This window comes from Lontra canadensis, unplaced genomic scaffold (genome assembly GCF_010015895.1).
Source record: "Lontra canadensis isolate GAN:19392208 unplaced genomic scaffold, GSC_riverotter_1.0 scaffold744, whole genome shotgun sequence".
Taxonomy (NCBI): domain Eukaryota; kingdom Metazoa; phylum Chordata; class Mammalia; order Carnivora; family Mustelidae; genus Lontra; species Lontra canadensis.
This window is the reverse complement of record NW_022631728.1, coordinates 1-17020: the sequence shown is the minus strand read 5'-3', so window position 1 is coordinate 17020 and position 17020 is coordinate 1. Positions and strand designations below refer to the sequence as shown.

The following is a 17020-nucleotide window of genomic DNA, read 5'->3' as shown; positions in this document are numbered from 1 at the left end:
GCAGCAGAGCAGAGCCAAGGAAGGCCCGGGCCACTGGACTGGCTTGTCTCTCTGTGGGATGGTGGAACCAAGCTGAAGAGACCATTATTTTCTCTAGAAGGGAGAGTCAGGTAATCGCTTTGTGACTGAGTTAATGACAAGTGAGAGCTTTTGTGAGACCACAGACCAGAATCACTTCCAGTTAGAGGCGGCTGGCATCAGGCTGATGGTGGGCAGAGAGGCACACACAGCACACTGTGTCTGAAAGGAAAGACATGAACTTCACAAAGAGAGCTACTGCCGCCCTGTTCTAGGGGCAGAGCTAGATTTAGTTGTTGGCATTTATTTTCCAGTTAGTTGGGGTTTATTCTGAAAGTATGTGTACTATGTAATAAAAGTATGTTTTGAAGTCAGTAACTTTTATCTTACTTGTGTGGGAGTAAAAGGATAAGCCTTTCCACTTACTGACAAATGACAGTACGGTTGGTTCAGGGCATCTAGAAAGATAAGCTGGTGTCACCTGAGTAGGAATTTACCCATTTTACTTACCCCAAAAGAGAAATAAACTGTCAGATTAAAAAAAAGAAGAAAAAAAAAGATTTATTTTTAGAGTAGTTTTAGGTTTGTAGAAGAATTAAGAGGAAGGTACAGAGATTTCCCATATACCCCATGCCCCCACACCTTCGCAGCCTCCCCCATTGTCAGCAAACCCTTATCAGAATGATATATTTGTTACAATTGATAAACCTACATTTACACATTATAACTTACCAAATTCCTTATTTTACATTAGGGTTCACTCATGTACATTATATGGGTTTAGGCAAAGGTACAGTGATACATACCCATTATCATATTATCTTACAGAGTATTTTCATTGCCCTAAAATTCCTCTGTGTTTCATCTGTTCATCCTATCCCCTCCCCTCCAATCCCTGGCAACCACTGATCTCTTACTGTCCCCAAGTTTTTCATTTTCCAGAATGTCATAGAGTTGGAATTATATAGTTTATAATCTTTTCAAATTGGTTTCTTTTGCATAGTAATATGCACTTAAAGTTCCTCTATATCTTTTCATGGCTTGGTAGCTCATTTTTCAAGTGTTGGTTAATATTTCCTCATCTGGATGTACCATAGTTTACCCACTCACCCCACTGAAGAACATCTTGGTTGCCGCCCAGTTTGGGCAGTTATGACCGAAGTGGCTGTACCTATTCATATGCAAGTTTTTGTGCTGACATAAGTTTTCAACTCCTTTGGATAAACACCAAAGTTGGATAAACTTTGGATTGCTGGACTGTGTGGTTAAGAGCGAGTTTGGTCTCTTAGGAAATTGTCATGCTGTCCTCCCAAGTGACTACCATTTTGCATTCCGGACAGCAAGAATGAGAGTTCCTGTTGCTCCACATCCTCACCAGCATTTGATGTTGTCATGTTCTGGAATTTGGCCATTATAATGATATGTGGTGCTATCTCATTGTGTAATTTTCATTTCCCTGATGCCATATAATGTGGAGCATTTTTTCATATGCTTGTCATTTGTATATCTTCTTTGTTGAAGTGTCCATTAAGGTATTTGACCCATTTTTTTAATCAGGTTGTTTGTTATTGTTGAGTTTTAAGGATTTTTGGGGGGGTATATTTTAGATGACAGTTGTGTCTTTTACAGATGTTTCCTCCAGTCTGTGGCTTATCCTCTCATTTTCTTGCCATTGTCTTTCAAAGAGCAGTTTTCAATTTTAGTGAAATCTAGCTTATCAATTCTTTTTCTCATGGATTATGCTTTTGGTGTTGTATCTAAGAAGTTGTCACCATACCCATGGTCATCTAGGTTTTCTCCTTATCTTCTAGAAGTTTTATAGTTTTGCATTTTATATTTAGATCTATGATCCATTTTGACTTCATTTTGGTGAATGATTTAATGTTTGTGTCTATATTTGTTCTTTTTCAAGAGGAAGCCCAGTTGTTCTAGCACCATTTGTTGAAAAGACTATCTTTGCTCCTGTGTTACCTTTGCTCCTTTGTCAAATATCTGTTGACTGTATTCAGGCGGGTCTCTTTATGGGCTCTATTCTGTTCAGGTGATCTGTTTGTATGATCAGAATCTAATTGTCTATAATTTTACATACTCTGTAACAAAGAAAAGTCGAAGTTCATGAAAACTTCTGTAGTTGTACATTTCTGGATTCGATGACACTGGGTTTAGATTTAGTTTTATCCCCCACAGACTTGTTGCAAAATCCTGTGCTTATTTTTCTGCTTCAGCCAGAAGTTTATAAAGATGGGAGTAGTTAAGATGCAGACTTGATCAAGTCATTGCTTCCATGTAACACTAACAGTGGCCTCCCACCCTCTCAATAACTATTCTCCTCGCATGTCTTTGCTGTGCCTTCTGGCTCCTGCTGACTTCTCACCCCACGTCTACGTCTGATGCTGTTGCCGCCTCCCCTGCTCCTGGCTGTCCAGCCCCACCAGCTTCTTCTGGTTACAGGAGCCGCTGCCTTACCTGCGCATCGCCCCCCTCCACACACACACATCCTGCCCCTTCAGCCTGTGCTTATTGGTGCCTGGGATTGGCCACCACCCCCTCACCCCTTTCCCACTGGCTGCCTAAATGACAATTACTCATCTCTCAGGCTAACCCCCAAGTGCTGGTCATATTCCCCTGTCTATACTGCCAGAATATCTTGTACTTAATCTTCATGGTGGGTCTAATGGGGAAAAGAACCAAGTCTGTTTCTTAGCATTTTACTTCCAGGATCTAGCATCCGTGCCTTAGGTGGCATGGATGTTTTAATTTCCTGCACTCAGATGGTGGGGTTATAATGTCAGTTTTCTTATGCCAGACGCTGGTGTAGGATGATGCAGATATTGGTGCTTTATACTGTTAGCTTTTGTTCATACAAAACTGTCTTGAGTTTTAGATCTAATTGACTATGTTAGCCCCCTATTTTAATGCTTAATGCAGTGAGACTCGGGATCTAAAAGACAGTTTTCCTAATGATCTTACTGGGTCACCGTGTTCCTTAGTATGCAGTCACGTTATCTGTGCTTGACTGTTGCCCAGAGGTGTCTGTAGAGCTGAGGTGTCCAGGCATTCTCAGTACACTACTCCGGTGTATACACGTCGATGTAGATATATCTGTATATAGTAAGTGTCAATCCTGTGAAAATATGTCACCCTTTTATAATTTGTACACATCCTAAGTGGACCTGTTTTTCTTCTAAGTTCATGTAATAGCCTTTTCAGCCTCAGTGGGAATATTTGTGACTTAAAATGCTTATTTCCCCCGGACCATTGCAAAAGTCTAAGTTGTGAAATGTTCATCAGTAATTTACCCACCCCCACTGTCTTACTGTCCTTTTTTTTTTTTTTTAAACAAATCATCTTGTAATTTGTCAATTGAGATGCAAGGGTCAGGTTTTTTTAATTTAATTTTTTTTTTATTTAAATGCAGTTAATTAACACATAATGTATTATTGTTTCAGAGGTACAGGCCTGTGATTCATCAGTCTTATATAACACCCAGTGCTCATTACATCACATGTCCTCCTTAATGTCCATCACCCTGTTACCCTAGCCCTCCGTCCCCTCCCCTCCAGCAACCCTCAGTTTGTTTTCTATGATTAAGAGTCTCTTATGGTTTTTCTCCCTCTCTGGTTTTGTCTTTTATTTTTTCTTCTCTTCCTCTAAGACCCTGTTTTGTTTCTTAAATTCCACATAGGTGTGAGATCATATGATAATTGTCTTTCTCTTATTGACTTATTTCGCTTAGCACAATACCCTCTAGTCCCATCCACGTTGTTGCAAATGGAAAGATTTCTTTCTTTTTTTTTGATGGTTGCGTAGGTTTTAAACATCTAAATCTAATTGGTTTTAAACATCTAAATGTAATTGGTAATTCGGGGTGTGTTTTTCTCTGATCTGTATTTCTCTGATGTCTTTCTCTGCCTTTCATTACTCTCTTCCTTCAGACATAAATTAGATTATTTTTAGTATTAGAGACATTCTTGGTACAGAAGGGTAGAGAATGTGTGTTGTCTTGATTAATTAAAACCTATGGCTTGACCCTTAATTTTTACCTTGTGTTTGTCAAATGCACCTGTAAGCCGCTCTGGGTGGTATTTGTAACCAAATGTAACTGCATGAAATGAGGCCCCAGACTCAATGAATCAAAAGCATTTTGGTCCTTGTCACCACAAGGCGCGATTCTCAGTTCTCATATGTGCCACCTGGGGTCAGGCCAGAAGGAAACAGAGCTGTGTGTTTGGCATTGTTCATTCTCTGCTTGCTTAACCTTTGACGTGGGGAGCAAGGACACCGGGGGAGGCCTTAGGAGCAGAACAAAGATTGTCTTGGCACCAAGTCTGTTGAGCGGAAGGACCCACATGTGTTTAGCTGCTTGGGCAAGGCATAGCATTTTAAGTTCACAGAGAGGGACCAGGTATCATCTCTTGCTACAGTAAGCTGGTTTTTTAAAATTTTTGTTTTGTTTTCTCCATCAGATGTCAGAATAGCCAAGTGTGTTTTGTTGACTGTCTCTTGGCATAATCCACATGGTTCTCTAGTTTCACGGAAACAGACCAAATGAAATACACAGATATATGGGGGCTGGGGAGGGTGGGAGGGGGCCTTATTGTCTACAATAGTGTTTTCCAACCAAATAGCTTTAGGTAAACCAAATTTTATAAGATTACCTCATTTTAATCCTCATCATGCCGTCATCCTTTAAAGGAGACCCTTTGTAATGTGGACGGTCCTTGCAGCAATAATGCATAGCCTCCTCCAAAGCAATTTTTTAAAAAATCTTGTTATGTTAAATTTTCTTAAGTGGAGACATGCCCTTGGGGCCCCTTAAGACTACTTCAGCATTTAGTTTCAGCACAAAGAGCTATGTCTTCCATGGGAAGCTGGACTCTGGAGCCAGATGGGGTGAGTTGGAATCCTGACTCTGCTACCAGGATAGTACTTAGCTGTCTCTGCCTCAGTTTCCTCTTTGGTAAACAGGATGCTGGTGATAACTTCTTTGTAGGGTTGCCGTGAGTATTTAGTGACTAGTGATGTAACTTCTGGATCACTGCCTGGACTACATATGTAAGGGGACTAATAAGTGTCTGCCTCAGTATAGGATGCTTCTGAGTAGTCTTTTGTTTCCTGAGAGAGAGTGGATGGTGGTGCTAAAGATTTACCCTGTTCATAGAAGCTTTTACTTAGTTAAGAAGCTATCAAGGAAAAAGCTGAGGTAGTAATTTAATCTGGAAGAGGATAATAAAAAAACCCCAAAAACAAAATAGGAAACTATTATGCCAACCTTATAAGTTCAAACTGACTGTAACAAAGAAGTTCCAAGTCCTTGTGGCTTTACAAAATACAAACATTTCTTTCATGTCATTCAGATTGAGGCGGTCACACAGCCCTGCAGAGCAGTTAAGCTCAGTGTGGTGATTCAGGAAGCTAATCACATTCTCTCCTATGGCTTTGCCATTTTGGAATTCTTCACTTCAGCTGTGGGGGTGAGGAAGAGATGGAGGGAGGTAGAGAAGGAGAGGGAAAGGGGATGGAGGGAGAGATGCTGAGAGAGAGAGAGAAAGAGGGAGAATATGAATGAATAGAAGCTCAGAATCTAATGAAGGATTTTAGGGAACAAGTGTGGAAGTGGCCAACATACCATTTCTCTTCCTGTTCCATTTACCAGAACTAGTCACATGACCCTCTTCTACCTGCCTGGGGTTTTGGGAAGTGTGCCCTCTAATAGGAAGCAGGATAGATGAATATTCATGTAGTCTATAACACAATTATTAACCATACCACATATTTTCTGTAACCATATCACATATTTCTGCTAAAATAGCTGGCAGATATTTTTCATAATACCATTTCTGAAACTCTATAATGTTAAGACCAGCTAAGGTTTTATAAATTATTGTGTTTCTTTCTTATTTTTGAAACTTGCAGAAAGTCCTGAAATCTGGTGACCTGTACTTGTGAACATTTTGTTGTGCTGTTAGTTGAGAAGCAAGGACTCTAGGTGACAGTATCTTTTTTGGGTTTTTGTTTTGTTTTGTTTTGTTTTTTAGGGAAGTAATCAGAGTAGGTTTAATGTCCTGAAATGCGAACTATATAGTTCTGCAAAGTTGCTGGAGTCAGCTGAACATTTGACATCAAAAGTCATCAAAACAAAATCAGAAACAAAATAGTGTGCAAAAGATAAGAGGAAATTATCTGTAGGGGTACAAAGAACTGAGGCCACATGGTGATGTAGAGATGATCCCTTGCAACAGATTCGAAGAATTTAGTGCAACTCTTTCTTACAACACCAAACTTTGTAGTAGGTGACAGTATCGTAATAGCCATCTCTGACAGGCAGGTTCCTATTAAGGAGAAAGTTTTTAATGTTTTGTATCTTGCTGGTGATCAGTAACTGACAAAAGGCAAGAAGTTAATGATCCTGTTATGCATTGAAATTGCATGGGACAGTCCAAGAGTATTTTTGTTTTGTTTTGTTTACTACTCCAGTAAATACAGCTCACTATTGCAACTAATGTTTGTATTCAGCTCTGATGGGAAGGATGATGGCCGCTTCCTGCATCTTTTATCAAATGAAGTGACTTAATCCTGCAGCTTTATTAATAATATTTCACTTGAGCAGTTCTTTTCAATCATAATTGGCCTCTGCACAGACGGAGAAGTTTATTTATAAGCATAAACCTGGGGGAGTTTATAGCTCACAGACACGCCTTGAGGCCATGCTTAACTAAGCGTCTAGGTTAATATATACCTCACATTTTTCAGGGTTTCGTAGTTCTGTGAATTAATTTTGGATCCCATTTCTTCTGCCACGGCTTAGATGCTTTAACACAATTGGGAAAGCAGAATAACGTTCTGGTGAATCATGTGGTCTTCAGCTTCAGACGGGGGGTAGAATCCCAGCTCTGCCACTAAGTCACTCTGGGACCTTGGACCTTTTGTTGTTTGCTGTGGTTGCCTAGGAATTTCTAGTAACAAACACCAGATTGGTGGTTTAAACAGCTGAAATTTATTTTCATACAGTTCTGGAGGCTAGACGTCTCAGATCAAGGTGCCTGTGGGGTTTGTTCTTGATGAGGCCTATTTCCTTGGCTTTTTGATGGCCACTTTCCTGTGTCTTCAAAGAGTCTTCTCTCTGTACCCTTAGGGTATCAGCCACTGAACTTGAATCAGGAGCACTGCTAGCCCCACTGACTCACTCCTTTTTCCTCCAGCAGCTGAGCTGCCCAGTTTTTCTTTTGAAACAACTCTGGAATATGTGTCTTTTAATAAAAGTTAATAATGACAGCTAGAATTGTCACATATAAATACATGTGAATTTATATGAAGTAATTTTTTACTGACTATAAAATAACAGGTACATTCACTCTTATGATCATAAAGGCTGAAATATGTCTTATCAGGGATTAGTGGAACATGTTATTCATCAGTTTAACGGTTACCTTTTTTTCCTGTACCTCTTATTACCTTTCTTTTTTTCAAGTTCTATTTCTATTTCTATTTATTGATTTATTCATTCATTCATTCATTCAAGTGGGCTCCATGCCCAATGTGGGGCTTGAACTTATGATCTTGAGATCAAGAGTCACATGCTGTACCAGCTGAGCCAGTCAGATGCCCCTATTTACCTTTCTGTTAAAAAAAAAATACCTGCAAGGGCACCTGGATGCCTCAGTTTTTAAGCGTCTGCCTTCAGCTCAGGTGGTAATTCCAGGGTCCTGGGATCGGGCACTGCATCGGGCTCTCTGCTCAACGGGAAGGAAACCTGTTTCTCCCCCTCCCAACCCCCTGCTCCTTTCCCCCCTTTCACTGTGTCTCTGTCTGTCAAATAAACAAAATCTTTTAAAAAAATTACCTGCAGTAATAACAAAAAATGCCCCTTCCTGTCAATCCCTCTCTATGCATTTCTCTTCCCTCACCAGTCTACGTCTTCTAACACTAAATCATGACCAAGAAACCTAAATATGTACAGTTTTTATCAGTCATACCTCAGTACATCTAGAAAATAATAAACTTGCTGTTCCATTTTAAAAGTATGGAGAGGGCGCCTGGGTTGCTCAGTGCGTAAAAGCCTCTGCCTTCAGCTCAGGTCATGATCTCAGGGTCCTGGGATCCAGCCCTGCCTCTGGCTCTTTGCTCAGCGGGGAGCCTGCTTCCCCCTCTCACTCTGTCTGCCTCTCTGCCTGCTTGTGATCTCTCTCTCTCTGTCAGATAAATAAATAAATTCTTTTTTTTTTAATAAATAAATTCTTAAAAAAAAAAAAAAAGTAGTATGGAGGGTAGTGCCACAGCATCACTGCCTGCCTGCTCTTCTTTCCTTTCTGGTACTTCTGTTATTGTTGCTTTTTTTGGTTCTTAAGTGACTCATTCCTGAAAGTATTCTGAAAATTTGCCTTTTTATTTTTTACTTTGTTTAATTTTAATTTTTTTTGTTTTTGTTTTTGTTTGGCAGAAAAGAGCAAGTTAGTACCTTGTATCTAAATATCAACCTTGTGGAGCCAAGACTAATTCAGTCGTACGAGCATGTTATAAGGAACTTTATCCGTGAGATCAAACTGCAGAGCACAGAAATGGAAAACCTGGCCATTGCAGTGAAGAGGTATTGAATTCCTTCCTGTCTTTCTTCCTCTTCTTCGTCTTCTTTTTTGTTAAAGATTTATTTACTTGTTTGACAGAGAGAAACAGCAAGAGAGGGAACACAAGAAGGAGTGGGAGAAGGAGAAGCAGGCTTCCCGCTGAGCAGGGAGCCTGACATGGGGCTCGACCCCAGGACCTTGGGATCCTGACCTGAGCTGAAGGCAGATGCTTAACCACCTGAGCCACCGAGGCACCCCTCTTTTTCTTCTTTTTTTTTTTTTAAATAGAGAGATAGAATGTGAGTGGGGGTATGGCAGAGGGGTAGAGGGAGAGAGAATCTTAAGCAAGCTCATATGTGGACGTGGAGTCCAACACAAGGCTCGAGTTGATGACCCTGAGATCATGAGCTGCATCAAAATGCAAAGTTAGAAGCTTAACTGACTGATCCACCCAGGTGCCCCAAAGCCCTTCCTTTCTGAGTGGTATGGGGAGGTCCTTTAACTGGCTGTGTCCAGGAGGCCCGTGGACTGAATTGCACGATCCCATTTTGATGTGGGTGGACTTCCCGAACCTCGGGTATCTGGAGCTTCCCAAGCTGGGCCAGCACGAAGGCTTAGTCGGGCAGGACGCTGTAAGGACCGCCAGCAGTCCATTAGTAGGTCACCGTGATCCTATCCTATAAACTTTTCAAGACCAGTGATTCCATCCAGAACAGTTCTGACAGGTTTGTTACTGTATATCCATCCTCTTGAAGCCTACCGGAAATGTCTCATCTGGAGAGGCAGACAGGACAGCCCTTGAAGGCTGGCCTGGTCATGGGCCGGTGTGTGACGTTGGGCAGGTTCCTGCGTCTGCAGAACAAGAGTGTAAACATCCACATTCTCAGGGTGTGGAGGCCCAGGAGATGATGTCCCGGGTGGAGCCCCACCCCAGGCTGACCACATGGTGTGCGCTCAGTGGAGGGATTCCTCCTGTCTCTGGCCCTCCTCACCTAGCCTGAACTGGAAGACAGAAAGCTGTAAGCCCGTACTGTCCTATGGCTTGTGTAAGCCGTAGCTGGTTTACATAGGATATCTTACTGGTCTGACCAGCAGCCCAGGGCAGAGGAAGGGATTACATGTGTTACAGTCCAAACGTCAGCCTCTTTGTTCCCCAGAAGGACTGCAGTCCTCTGGCTTTTGTGGGAAAGAGAGCATTTTGTTTGTTATAATTCCTGGCTGTTCTGCCCCGTAGTGGCTTCTGGTGGTGGCCATTTCACCAGTGTCTCTGAGTGTGGGGCGTGTCCTGCTGGCCTCTGCCCAGAACTTGTAAAGGCCCCTTTGATAGGATGCACCCCACCTGCAAGGGAGCAGGAGAGGGTATGCCTCGTCTTTTTATTCTTTCCTTCCACATGATGATCAAGCTATCTAGTTAACCTTTTGGAGTTTAAGTGAAGGGAGTTAAAATATAGGAGTGTTTTCAAACATTGATGCTACATGGGACTTTTAGTTAGTTTAGTTTCCCATAGTTCTGGAGTCATGCGAGAGTAGAGGTATCATGAACATTTCAGTTCCTGACTCTGACATTTTCTCTCAAATTTGTCTTCTAGGGGTTTTCAGTAGGAAAGTAGGGCAGTCCTATGAACGCCAAATTCTGTAAACTAGGGGTGATTCACAGACCCACTTATTGAGTTTTTAGAGTGTCCAAGAATATCTGTTAAAACAAACTTCCATTAACACGCATGTGCACGCACACACATGGATTTATATGTGACCTTTAAGGCTAGTACCATATAAACCCACAAGGGAAAAAAGAATGTCCTTCTTCATGTTCTCATCACCAGCCAGGCTGCTGTCCCTCTGCGGAGGGAATGTCTTAGCTCTGCTGAGCTGTATTCCTGCTTGTCTCCTTCCTGCTGCTCAGCTGTTGGGGTGGGAGCCAAAGTCAGGCTCTGTCCCAGCTACCAGAGACCTCACTGAGGTGCTTCCGTGATGACTGTGAAGTTTTCTTAGGTTCTTAGCTGAGGACCATCACTGTCACCTGGAGTTGTGGATGGGGGCAGATCTCTATCTTTTCACTCTGCACATGGACCTGAAGGATGGGCAGTGTCCTGATGGGAGCCCAGGACCAGGATAGAGTGGACAGTCTTCATCACACCAGACATTTCACTATGAGCTAGGAATTGCTGGGGCAAACACGGTGTCATTATAAACTTATACCTGACTTATAAAAAAAAAATGTTGCTCAGAAGTGAGGAAGGCAGAAAGAACACATTCAGGAGTAGTCCTGGATATCGAGAAGGAGTGGTTGGAAAAACGGTAATAGGGGGAGGAGGGATGTGGGTCTTGGCTATTTTATAGTCTCAGAGTTGAGCAAACCAAACAAACTTTCTGTGGAGATACGTAGTTCTTAGATGTCATATAGCAGGTATTTACAAGCGAACCAGAAATAGCTAACTTTCCAAATGAGGTTAACATCTCTTCAGGCGGGCTATCAGGTAAGAATGAAGAAAACACAAGGGGAAAATAGCAGTAAGTCACTCAGAATTTTATTTTGGGGCCTTCTCCCCACCCCTCAGGACTCACTTGGAACTTTATATAGAAATTAAAATAATGTACGCACAGACCGTGTTAACAAGGGAGCCAGCAAGTGGAAAGCAGGAAAAATGGTGTCCCAGAGCCATCAAACTGGAAGACAGGAGATCTTCTGTGAGGTTCTTTTTTTTTTTTTTTTAAGGTTTTATTTATTTATTTGGCAGAGATCACAAGTAGGCAGAGAGGCAGACAGAAAGAGAGGAAGGGAAGCAGGCTCCCCGCTGAGCAGAGAGCCCAATGTGGGGCTCGATCCCAGGACCCTTGGATCATGACCTGAGCCGAAGGCAGAGGCTTTAACCCACTGAGCCACCCAGGCGCCCCCTGTTAGGTTTTGTTGTCTACTTTTTATCAATGTCAAGTCATTGACCCTCTAAATCCCGTGATGGCTCTTGTCATCTAGTTTAATAGGCAAGGCTTATGAATGAGAAACTTAGATAATTGGACATACATCAGAGAGAGAGAATTAAAAAATCAATTTTTTAGGGTTTAATCTGCAGCCTCGACCATTGTAGAGTGACAGATGTCTCCATACTAGCCAGTTGCTCAGGAAAACTATGCCACAACTCTCTTCAATGACATGTTCCCATTTCCAACTTTTTGACAAATCAGTGCGCTCTTCATCTGTAGAGAGGTGATTTGGGGATCAGTAAAGGAAACAGAATTTTTCTACAATGTAAAGACTATTTTTATTCTAGAACTTTAGGAAGCTGATTAGAAATAATTGTTGAGATTCCTTTTTTCCCCTTCTCACCATAGCATATAAAATTGTGTGTTTTCTGTAAAGAATTTCAGAATTCTAACCAAATATCTGTTTGCCATGGGGGTTCTTTTTTTTTTTTTTTTTTTTTTTTTTTTTTTTTTTGGTCCAGTATTGTCACTCAGTCGTGGGAGCAAAAAGGATTTTCAGAATTTATCGAGAGCTTCCCAGTGATTTGATATCTTTAGCTGTTCTCTGCCACTATCTAGGTTAACACTATTTTGTCTAATTTATACTGTTTACTAAATATCTAGTTTTAATGTTATTTTACACCCAAGTGGTCAAAGTGCCAATCCTGTTTTATGATGTGGAAGAACAGGGAATATTCTTTAAAATAGTATGTTTCTCCTCATCTATAACATAGGGGTTGAAAGAGATGAGGTTGAAGTGGTCTCTGCATGTTGCAGTGAAAAGGTGTGCACCCTCTTGAATTTCAGAGCCCAGGACAAGGCAGCCATGCAGCTGAGTGAGTTGGAAGAGGAAATGGATCAGAGGATTCAGGCAGCAGAACACAAGACACGTAAAGATGTGAGTTTGTGGGATTGGCCCTTTCTTTCCACAGTTCCTGATGGATCGCCTTTTATAGACCAGGCACCGGGCAAGGTTTTCCATGAGGGCTATTTTTGGTAGTGGTTTTGGGGGGAGAACAAGGGGGGAGAGAGATAAAAAATAATCAAATAAAGTAGATAATTTCAGTAGCTACGAATAAAGAGCAAGTGTTGTCAGCAACGATGGGGAGAAGAGGTCAGCGGGTCAGGGGCCTCTCTGTGGAGATGCTGTGAAAGTGGAGTCCTGAGGAAGAAGGCAAAGCCCCCCTGGGGTAGAGAAGGGTGGCTCAGCTTTTATGCCACAGTCTCCCCGACCATGCCCACTGCCAACTTTAAATCTAGATTGCAGGAAAATTAAAACTCTGTCTGCGAACTTCTGTGTTTTATAATAAAATATTCATCACTGACTGAACTCTACAGTTGAAACTTGCTTACCATCACTGATTTCCATAGAAGCAATGTTTGTCTTTTTTCCGTATAAACTACAGCTGGGTGATGCATATTTACTGGAAATGGAAAATAGACTTACCTGTAAGGCTAATGTTGGGTTGAACATTCTCTGTTCATTTGTCCTGTTACCTCCAAGAGGCAGCAGGATGGAGTGAGAAGGGCCTAAGTATTGGCATCTGATTGGCCTTAATGTGCTTCCCGGCTCTGCCTTTGCCCAGGCAGGTGGCCCTGGGAAAATAACCGGACCTCTGACCTTGGTGGTGCCATTTTTAGAATGGGGTAATGCACCAGCCTGCTTCACGGAGGCCCAGCCTGATGTACGAGTGAGTGCATAGCACCGGGCCTGAGGCGTGCTGACTGCATCCTGGCTGTGGCCGGCCTACTCTTTTCCGTGGCTCTTCGTACTTTGTGTCCTTCCAGATTCTTTGCCTCGGTCTGCTGTACCCCATATATGATTTCGGGTCTCTTTGTTGTCTTGTCTCTTACTGGCAAGTTGAGTAACTGTTGGGATGTCATGTTCAGCAGAGTCAGAGGCTCAGAGTCCGTGGGCCCGCTTTAGTGCAGTGGAGATCCCATTCTTCTGTTAGCACTCCATTTGTTGTAGTCTAGAAACAGGAAAATCATATATTTTTTTCTGCCTTTTTTCCCTCTCCGTGCAGCTAATCTGTGTGCTCATTCCTTCATCGAACACTCACAAGCGCACGTGCTCTTCTGTCGTCAGTCTCACTGCTTCTTAACCAGCAGACTTGTGGTTGGTGTTGGAGCCCTTAGCAGGGCCCCCACACCCTGTAACTTCATGTTTGGCTCAGCTCGGCTCCCTGTGGTTCTGCATCTCACAGCTCTGGTCCGGCGTGATCATCGCTCTTCCTTCTCTCCATCTGCTTACTTCGCCCCTCCTTTCCATTTTCCCAAACTCAGCCAAGCTTAGAGACAGTCTCCCCGTCTCCTTGATGCTCCCTCGCAGTCCTCTGGCCATATTCACCTCTTCCTGACCTTGACTCCTTTTGCCCCTACAGTGTTAGTCCATTGCTCTAGGTAAGTATTTTAGACTGTAATGGCTTTCTTGAAGTAGAATTGACACACAAGGAGCTGCGTATTTACAGTACAGAACACGATAACACTGGGTGTACCCATACTTCAGGAATCCACCACCAACAGTCAAGATAATGGGTGTATCCGCCCACCATCTAAGTTTCCTCAGGCCCCTTTGTCATTCTTCCCTTCCTCCCTCCTCTGCCCTCCTTGCCAGGCAACCACTGTGTATCTTCTTCCATGAAATGTCTGTTAAAATCTTTTGTTCACTTTGAAAATTAGGTGGTTTTCTTATTATGCAGGGTTTTATTATTTTTTTAATACAGTTTTCTTTTAGACTGATTTATTTATTAGAGAGAGAGAGCACGAGCAAGAGGGGCAGAGGGAAAGAGAATCTCAAGCCGACTCTGCACAGAGTCCGACCCCAGGACCTTGAGATCTGATCTGATCCAAAACCAAGAGTCAGACACTTAACTGACTGCACCACCCAAGCACCCCTGTTACCAAGTTTTGAGAGCTCTTTATATATTCTGATTTTAAAATTCTCTCCCACATGGTGACTTCTTGTTTCATTCTCCTAACAGTGTATTTTGAAGAGTAGAAATTTTTCATTTTGATGAAGTCCGATTTTTCAATTTCTCTTTAATGGATCATGCTTTTGGCGTCTAAGAAATCTTTGCCTAACACAAGGTCACAAAGATTATTCTGCTGTAGGTTTTGTTTGTTGTAAATTTTACATTTAGGATCAGTTTTGCAAGATATGGGTCAAAGTTCATATTTTTTTACAGGTGGATATCCAGTTGTTCCAGCACCATTTGTTGGAGACTACTTGTTCTCCATTGAATTGCCTTTGCACTTTGTCCCACGTTGGTTTACTGTTTTTGTGTGGTTTTATTTCTGGGCTCTCTGGTGTGTTCTATTGATTGCTTTATGCCAGTATTACATTGTTTGGGTGACTATTGCTTTATAATAAGTCTTGAAATCAAGTAATATTAGTTCTTCAACTTTGTTCTTTTTCAAAGTTGTCTTGGCTATTTTATATCCCTTAATTTCCATAGCATCAGCTTGTCAGTTTCTTAAAAACAAAAAAACAAAACCCAAACCTTCTGGGGGTTGATTTGATTTCATTGCATTTATAGATCAATATGGGGAGAATTGGCATCTTAACAATAATGAGTAATTTGATCCATAAACTGGTTGTATTCTCCATTTATTTATGTCTTCATTAAATTTTCTTCGCATTGTTTTGTAGTATACAGCCTTCAGGTCTTGTAAGTCTTTCCTCAGATTCATTCCTAAGTATTTGATATTTTAATGCAACTCTAAACAATGTTGTTAAAAATTTCAATTTCTGCTTTCCCATTGTGAATACATAGAAATATACTTGATTTTTACATACAGATCTTATACCCTATCATATTTGTTTACATTGCTCACACTCAGCTTTTTGGGTAGATTCCATCAGACTTTCTAGGTAAATGGTATGTAATCTATGAATAAAGACAGCTTTATGTATCTCTTTCTTACGTGAATGATCACTTCATTTTTCTCTCCTTATTGCACTGGTTAGAACAAGGAAAGTGAGAGCAGACATCCTTATCTACAATCTCTCTCTTAACAAGAAGTATGATGTTGGTGGCATGTTGTTCATAGCTGCCCTTTATTGAATTTTGAGCGTGTTCCTGGTTGGCTAAGAGTTGTTGTTCTAATTAGGAATGGAATGTTGGATTTCATCAAATGCTATTTCTGTAGCTATTGAAATGATCATGGCTTTTCTCTTTTTTCGACCATCAATGTGGTAATTACATTGATTTTCAAGTATTAAAACACACTTGCAGTCTGGGGATAAACCCCACTTAGTTATGATGTATTTTCATTTTTATATCTTGGTTAATTCATTTTGCTAAATTTTATTTATTATTTTTGCATCCATATTCATAAAAGATACTGGCTTGTGGATTTCTCTTAATGTGTTTGATTTTTGTCTCAGGCCATTGCTGGTCTCACAATGAGTTGGGTAGTCTTCCCTCCCTTTCAGTTTCCTGGAAGTTTGTGATGAGTTGGTCTGGAGCACTACCATTTCTACCTAAGTTACTGTAACGAACCCCATCCGATCTTTTGGCGTCTGCCTGTGACAGACAGGTTGGGAATGGAAAGAGCTATATAGTGGTGATTTCCTTTATTAAGCTCTGAACCAAATATTTTTACACCATAAACGTTGTTATGTTTAGCATCATGGCGCTGGTTTTAGCGAGAAGACTTGCCGAGATGCCAGGAAGGCTATCCGAGGTAGATGCTCATTGGGAGGCTTCATGTCTTCATCCTCCTGTGAGGGGGCAACAGTTGCTTCCTCACCTGTAAAGCTGAATAAACTCAAGAGACTCGCTTAAAACAAGGTTACCATGGGTGAAGATGTTGATCTTCTCCAGACATTTCCTCCTAAGCATAGAAGATTTCATTTACAGGGATTATTTAATTTATATGGATTATTTAATTTACTTGGATAATTTAATATAATCCTCGCATTAATCCAGTAAGGAAATGGAGACTTCAAGTATGTTGTCTCAGCTAGACAGCCAGTAAGTGGGATGTAAGACCGTGTAACTCCAGCAGGTTTTCAGATATGGGGTCATGTCTCCCCTGCAGAGAGGCCTTACCTTACCTCCCAACTCACTTCCTGTCACATCTCACTGTTAGCTTCTTCTTGTATTGCTTCCTGAGATCATCATTGATTCCTGTCTTCTCCCACCAGGATGCCTGTTGGTCTTCATTGCTCCTGCTCTGTCCCTCTGTGCTCGCAACTGTTGGCATATAGGAGGCTATCAGTGCATATCTGAACACTCAGTTTCACTGGCTTAACATAAAAATTTATTTGAGTTCTAAACATAGTTTAGAACATAGTTCCATGCTTTGTGAAGAGGAAAGGGAAATTTGAAGATGTCTGGGCTCCTGGGAGCTGCAGCCCTTGACCTCCTGGTGTTGCCCCTTGGCATTCTCTGATCCAGGCAGGATACATCTGAGAACAGCCAGCCCATGCAGAAGCACTTAGCATAGAAATGTGCAGGTGATGTGATTTG

At 41.6% G+C, this 17020-nt stretch overlaps 1 long non-coding RNA gene across 1 annotated transcript; it reads left to right on the top strand.

The window, feature by feature from the left end:
• Nucleotides 1-8459: 8459 nt before the first annotated feature.
• On the top strand, nucleotides 8460-12442 carry LOC116863233. The gene is made up of 2 exons (XR_004381785.1): nucleotides 8460-8605; nucleotides 12351-12442. It is a non-coding gene; the product is annotated as an uncharacterized LOC116863233 (long non-coding RNA).
• Nucleotides 12443-17020: the final 4578 nt, after the last annotated feature.